Raw genomic sequence first — 7,030 nt, 5'->3', positions numbered from 1 at the left:
GTATTAGTGACGATTTTAAAATAGTTGTTATATCTACCGTTACTACTAACTTTTAGTGATGAATTCAAAATTTCGTCACTAATAATGGAGTATTAGTGATGGATTATAACCGTCGCTAAAACCCTAATACCGTCACTATAAATTTTAAATTGGCTCAGCTCAAATTCGTTACTAATAGTAGGGTATTAGTGACGAATTACAAATTCGTCACTCATAGTAAGGTATTAGTGAAGGATTTAAATTCATCACTAATAGTAGGGTATTAGTGATTGATCAAATCCTTCACTAATACTGCATTATTAGTGACGAATTTGTAATTCGCCACTAATACCTTACTATTAGTAACGAATTTGAATCCTTCACTAATAATTAGAAAAATTAAAAAACCTTTAATATTAATTTTTTTTAATGAGCAACGACAATAAAAATCTGTAATTACATTTTTGCATACATAACATGAAACCATAATTATTACAAAATTCATAAATCATTCAAAATTTCGAATTCAATTACAAATTCAATTAATATAAAGAAATAACATCTGTTCAGACAATAAAAAAAATTTTAAAATTCAAATACAAATTCAAATTAAAATACAAAAATTCCATTTGTTCAAATCACAATAAAAATTACAAAAAAATAATCAAAAGTTGCATCCGACGACTGTGGTGCATGCGTGCATGGCATCGTGTTGATGTTATGACAGCCGCGAACACTACAAATTAAGATTCATTAAAAAAAATTAGTATACAAATAGAGAGCTGACGCTCAGTATAATCAGGAAAAATAATTATATGATATAACAAATTCGCAAAGATTTCATAATCATGCATATTACACAATTTGTACGGTAGTAATATTAATAATGAAAAAAATAATGTCAGTATTTAAAGCTAAACACTAAGTTCACATATTTCCATTGAGTTGCACACTTGAAAGGTAGTCTATAAAGTCGAAGGGATGAAAGGATCTTTGAATAACCATGAGAAGATACACACACAACTATACTTGCAACTATTTATATATATTATGTGTAATTACCTTTTAATTTTTTGAAAGATAAAATCGAGTGAATTCATTAATAAACAAAGCTCAAGTCAGAGGCCTGAGGATACAAAAGTGCAGGAAGACCCAAAACAGGAAACCAACAAGGCAATAAAAACAATGAGCAACCAACAAATCAACAAAAAAACTGAAGAGAACACCAATAATAGAAAATGCCAAAGCAGCTGAATCAGCCATCGAGAATTTGATACTGTTTATTAATTATTATCTTAAGATTGAGACACCTTTAGTTATGGAGGTTGTTTTATCTTTCTTTCTTTTTTATGATAGTGTTTAAAGTCTTTTAGGTATGTTTAGTCATGAAAATTATTTTATAATTTTTTTCTATGATGATGTTTAAGACCTTTCAAATAGTTGATTAATTTTTTAGGACATGAAATTAGTCTGTCCTTCTATCCTAATCTCCAATTAAATAATTTTATGTCTAATATTTGAGTCCTCTGTTACCTTTTTTATGAGCTTAGGTGCTTACGAGCAAGTAATGTGGATCCTTATGTCATCCTCTTTTGCTATACTCAGGAGCAGAAAAGCAGCATTGCATCAGGTGGGTCTTCAATCAGTTTAAATTTATGCCTAAGCAATTATAGAAGGAAAGTGAAAACAATTTTTGTTGATAGCTGGCGAGGTCTCCAAACTTAGGATGAAGATCATGGACAACGACAGTGCTACTCAAGATGATTTTGTAGGAGAAATAACATGAGTTGCAATTTATTATCAGTTGTTTTTCTTTTCTTTTTTTTTTTCTTTTTCATTTTATTATTTGCTCAAAATACTGACTTGGTTGCATCCTACCTTTTTTATGCATTATACCTGCTACTTGGCTTTTCACTTGTAAATATGGGATTCAAAGATTGTGAATCATGGGTGTTTGCACATTGCCCCTTGATTAGTGCACTACCTTAAATTTTTCATACCATCTGAAGTTTCAGTACAATTGTTGAGATTACTTTAACTAAAGATGTTTAGAAAGGGGACTATTTAATGAAATCGCATAATTAACTGTTCTTTAGATTTTTCATTGCCTTCAATTTCAAAAAATACAAACAATATAGAGGAAAAATCATATTCTCCAAACCATAAATGTCCTTATTGTAAAATGCATTGTAGTCATTCAATTTCAATGGGAGTTTTATATCTCCCGTGAGTATTATTTTGTATAGACTATGATTCTTGACTAGTCATTATAGGAACTAAACAATAAATCAGTCTCTAACACTTGGCTTAAACATGTTCATTTGGCTTGGTGTACAAGTGTGATAAGTTACTTGCAGTGTGTTTTGCATCTTGTGAATTTGTATACAACTTGAAAAAATTATATGGAATGGTTGTTCTTAATAATCTTGATTCTTGAAAGTACTTCCAACAGTTATGAAATTTGATTTATGTTTTCAATGAATCATTCTTGGTTACATAGCTTCCTTGATTTCAATTAATTTTCTTGGCGACAAAATAATAATAAAAAAATAAATTGGTAATAATCCACCGTCCACAATTGCTTTTATTAGAAGATAAATAAAAAGCTTGATTTCTAGATTATTATTATTATAAATGTCACTATTTTTTATTTTATTTTTTTGTGATAATGTTTAAAGTCTTTTAGGCATGTTTAGTCATGAATGCTTCTTTAAATGAACTAACCTTACATTGCCTCATTTCTTATGATTCTTAACTTTCACTTATCCTTTCAAAAATATTTTAACATTCATTTTATCATAATTATCATTGTATATGATTTTTTTTTGGAAAAATTTTAACCAAATTTTGATAACATACCATCTGTAAATTGGACATTTTCCCATAAAACTTGTACCTAATAGGTTAAAATAAGTCATTTATAATTTAATTTAAGGCACACGAAAACCTATATCCACTACCAGCATACAATACACATCAACTGCATCCGCCATGCAGAAGGCATTCTAGACTAACATGCAATCAGGTAGCAATCAACAAATCACAATATATAATCTATCCATTAAAGAATATAAATAACAGAGAACAGTGGATAGTGTTGAGCTCAATGTAGTATTGTTATTCATCTACGCATATGGACATAAATGTTATGAGATGATGAGAACATTTAATTTAAAGAATTATGAAAATGATGCTCCCTCTGAGTTAGGTATATATTCAACTTATGCATTTTTCTAATTTTTAGATCCTTAGCCAAGTATTTTTAAAATTTTCAATGATTTAGGCTTGACAATGAATGCTTTAGGCTTACCGCACTAAAAATATAAAAATAAATGCTTCTTTAAATGAACTAAGCCTACATTGCCTCCTTTCTTATGATTTATAACTTTTACTCATTCTTTCAAAAATATTTTAACATTCATTTTATCATAATTATAATTGTACATGGTTTTTTTTTTAAAAAAATTAACGAAATTTCGACAACATACCGTCTGTAAATTGAATATTTTCTCATAAAACTTGTACCTGATAGGTTCAAATAAGTCATTTATAATTTAGTTCAAGTGCCAAATTACAGTTTGGCCAACCATTACTTAATGCAAAAATACCAGATGAAGATTTAGGGCCTTTCACCCAAGGGAAACACAATCCCTACTTGCTTAAATTTTGCAATTTCACAGCCACGACAACTAATGTAATCTATTTCACACTATAACAATTTGACATATGCATACACAAGATTTGACATAGTAAGTAAAGCTATCATCCTTACAAGTGAATATTTATCATATGAAATTTTCCCAACTAAATAAGATATACAACCATGATAACAATAAAAAAAAATACATGTATGCATTATGCAACCATATCAAGTAATTAGAGATAACAAGCTTAAATCTTCCTAATTAGGATTCAACCTTATACAAGTTTCTACCATTGTTTCCTTTAGATACCCAAAATCCCTAGGTGAACAAATGAAAATTAAGAACACCTACTTGATTTTTCAGCTTCTTCTAACTCAGTTTAAGTCTCTCTAAATTTCTTGTATTTTCTCTTGATTGTCACTAAATTTTCCTGATTTTCTACAGAGTTATCTCTCTCTCTCTCTCTCTCTCTCTCTCTCTAGAACTATGTTTTTCAACGAGGTTATGGTATTCTTTTCTGTATTCAAGCTGCTCTGTAGGACTGGAAAGGTTAAGACAACAACTGGACACATGGCAAGACCGTAACAGTTGCCAGTTGTTGTCAATAGGGTCTTGCAATGTTAGCATTTGTGTGCTTCTTTTTCTTTTAATCCTTTTTTTGTTGGAGGCCTGGTGGGGTGAGGTAGGGTGGGAGAGGGAGATAAAGCGGTTAGGAGGGTTGCGTCCGAGCATTCTATGTGGCTCCACCCATGAAAACAACTCTAGTTAAGTTCTTTGTCTTGTCATTCTGAATGAGGGAAGATAGTAACAAGAAAATGCACAATATGTTACACACAAAAAAAGACAAAATTATATGGTATAAATAACCTAAAAATATGCATGAACCCTGGTGTTTGTGCACAAACACTAAAGAAAAAAAAAAGAAAAAAATATTATGCTTTTATCTTTATTATGTTTTGTATTTGGTATTCCCAGTATAATCCAAGATATTATGTACAATAACATGGTTTAAAATAAATAAATAAATGAAAAGCAATACAGCAGAATTAAGAGATATTAAGTTTGCCCATCAATGAGCAAATAGAAGTGAAATTAGTTTATATCATAATGCCTTAACATCCACAGAAAAGATAACCAACGAATTAGTTCATTTTCAGAACCAATTTTAACATCCTTTTTTATAATATATATATATATATATATAAAATGAAACTTAAGCTCTGTTCATGCCCAAGAAAAAAAGATGCCTAAAGCTTATTGTTTCTTTTCAAAATGGAAGAAAAGAAAATCTGATGTGTATGACATTGTAATCCCAAACTATCTCCTGGCGCAGCAATGCAATAGAAAAGATTATTCAAAACACACACAAACACACACCCAACTGCTAAAAAAATGAACAACTGTTTATAAAATAATTAATGAATTCTTTATTTAAGAAGGCAATTGCAGCTGGTCTCAAATTGCTCAGCGGAGATCTACTTAATCAAGAAAGTTACCAAAAAAACATTAATCTAATCATACTCTATATACAAAGTGGACATAGGATTCGCTAAAAGCAAGACCAGCATGCTATTGGAAAATTTAGTTGAGGGTTCGTTCCGCATCATTTACCCAAAAAAGTCTATTTCAGTTTAGTTTTTTTCGTTTCCTGTTTCCTTCGCTTTTGGAGAGAGGGCAAAGTTGTTTGAAAACTCTCCTGGGGAATGTGTTTGTGCATAAGATCAAAATAATAACAAAGAAGGAAAGAGTTCTTACTTCACAGAGAGGATCCAAATAAAAAGACCAAGCTCATATTCATATAAAGTAAATCAAGCAAACACCACATACGCACACCAAGGGAGGTTATCAAAAGCTCACATAACTGAATTCCATCGTCATATATGAAAACCCCAATCCCATATGCAGAGTAGATATTTAGAAACTAAAATGAAAGAGATGAACAGAAATAAACTGGTGGGAATAAAAAAAATCAATGAACCAAAATCAAACACCACGAGAGAGAGAGAGAGAGAGAGAGAGAGATGAATAAACATACAGGGAAATCAGAAATGTAATCGATGATATGGGGAACATCCTCGATCACGTATTCGGCATCCCCTGTCTCGCTTTTAACCAGAGAATTGCCGGCGAGACCCATGGGCACTAATTCCCGCGATTTGCTGCGATTCAATGCGCAACCAGATGAGTACCTCCCAAATCGGTTCCGGGAAACCAGAGCGTCAGGAGCAGCGATGGCAGAGGGAGTAGATGCAGTGTTCATACACGGACAAGAGGGATGAAGATGCAGTGCCCCTTTTATATTCAGCGTCTATGGCTGCCCATGGGGACGCGCGAATCCAGGTCCCAGGGCCCGTGTCACAGTTTCGAACTTTGGAGTCGAAGGATAAGAGTAGGAAAATGCACCCGAGAGAGAGAGAGAGACAGAATCGAAGAAACAGAATATGGTTGGAACAAATTCCAAGCATCTTAAAGAGAATAACAGAATCGAACACTTCTAAAAAAATTATATTTTTTGGTTGAAAAAATAAAAGTGAGATTCGTTGAAAACTCAAAAGAGCTGGAGTCACTTACCTCTGAGATGCTTCAGATGCGATGATCCGAAGGGGAAAAATGACAAGGTAACCTATGAGACGCTTCAGATGTGATCCAACGGCGATGGCGAGGCAACGGCGACGGGCGACGTCGACGGCGACGGGTGACGGAGAGAGGAGGATTGGGAGAGAGGAGGATCGGGAGGGGCTGCGCGCTGGAAACAAGAAATTGGGGGAAATATTGGGGGGGAAAACCGGGGAAACAAGAATTTGGGGAAGCGCTAGTGACGAATATTGAAATTCTCATTAATAGCATTAAATAAAATTTTTATTTTTTTAAAATAAGAAGAGAATTAGTGACGATTCTCAAATTCGTCACTAATAGTGGGTCAATAGTAACGAATTTATAAATCCGTCACTAATGTTTTAAAATTAAAATTTTATTTTTTTAAAATAAGGAAAGTATTAGTGACGGTTCTCTATACTGTAGAAATCATCGCTAATATTTTTTCGGGATAATTTTTACGCAAAAAATGATTTCCCGCGAATTTTTTCGATTTTTAGTAACTAAATTATTAGTGACAGATTCAATTTCGTCACTAATAATTTCGTATTAGTGACGATTATTAAAATTATTACTAATACCCACTTTTAGTGACGAAATTGAATCTGTCACTAATAATTTCGTCACTAAAAATCAATTTTTTTGTAGTGCTGACAATTTCAGTCATGATTTATTGAGCCACGCTGTGTAGTGTTGTGTCTGAATCGCCACCAGCTACGCCCGAGGGCCCAACACCCTCATTACCACTAGTATGGGTGCTACCAACTCCAGGGTCCATCCTAAAAAAATTATAAACTTAACTTAGGACCCTA

The 7,030-nt window shown here is 32.4% G+C and overlaps 1 long non-coding RNA gene across 1 annotated transcript; it reads right to left on the bottom strand.

Annotated features, from left to right (window-relative positions):
- Positions 1–468: 468 nt before the first annotated feature.
- On the bottom strand, positions 469–6,447 carry LOC131163081 (uncharacterized). Its single transcript, XR_009138912.1, has 3 exons — positions 6,195–6,447; positions 5,659–5,991; positions 469–715 (listed from the first exon to the last, which is right to left on the bottom strand). It is a non-coding gene; the product is annotated as an uncharacterized LOC131163081 (long non-coding RNA).
- Between the last annotated feature and the right edge of the window lie 583 nt (positions 6,448–7,030).

The sequence above is a fragment of the Malania oleifera genome, chromosome 8 (assembly GCF_029873635.1).
Source record: "Malania oleifera isolate guangnan ecotype guangnan chromosome 8, ASM2987363v1, whole genome shotgun sequence".
Lineage (NCBI taxonomy): Eukaryota > Viridiplantae > Streptophyta > Magnoliopsida > Santalales > Ximeniaceae > Malania > Malania oleifera.
This window is presented reverse-complemented; position numbering and strand designations above follow the sequence as displayed.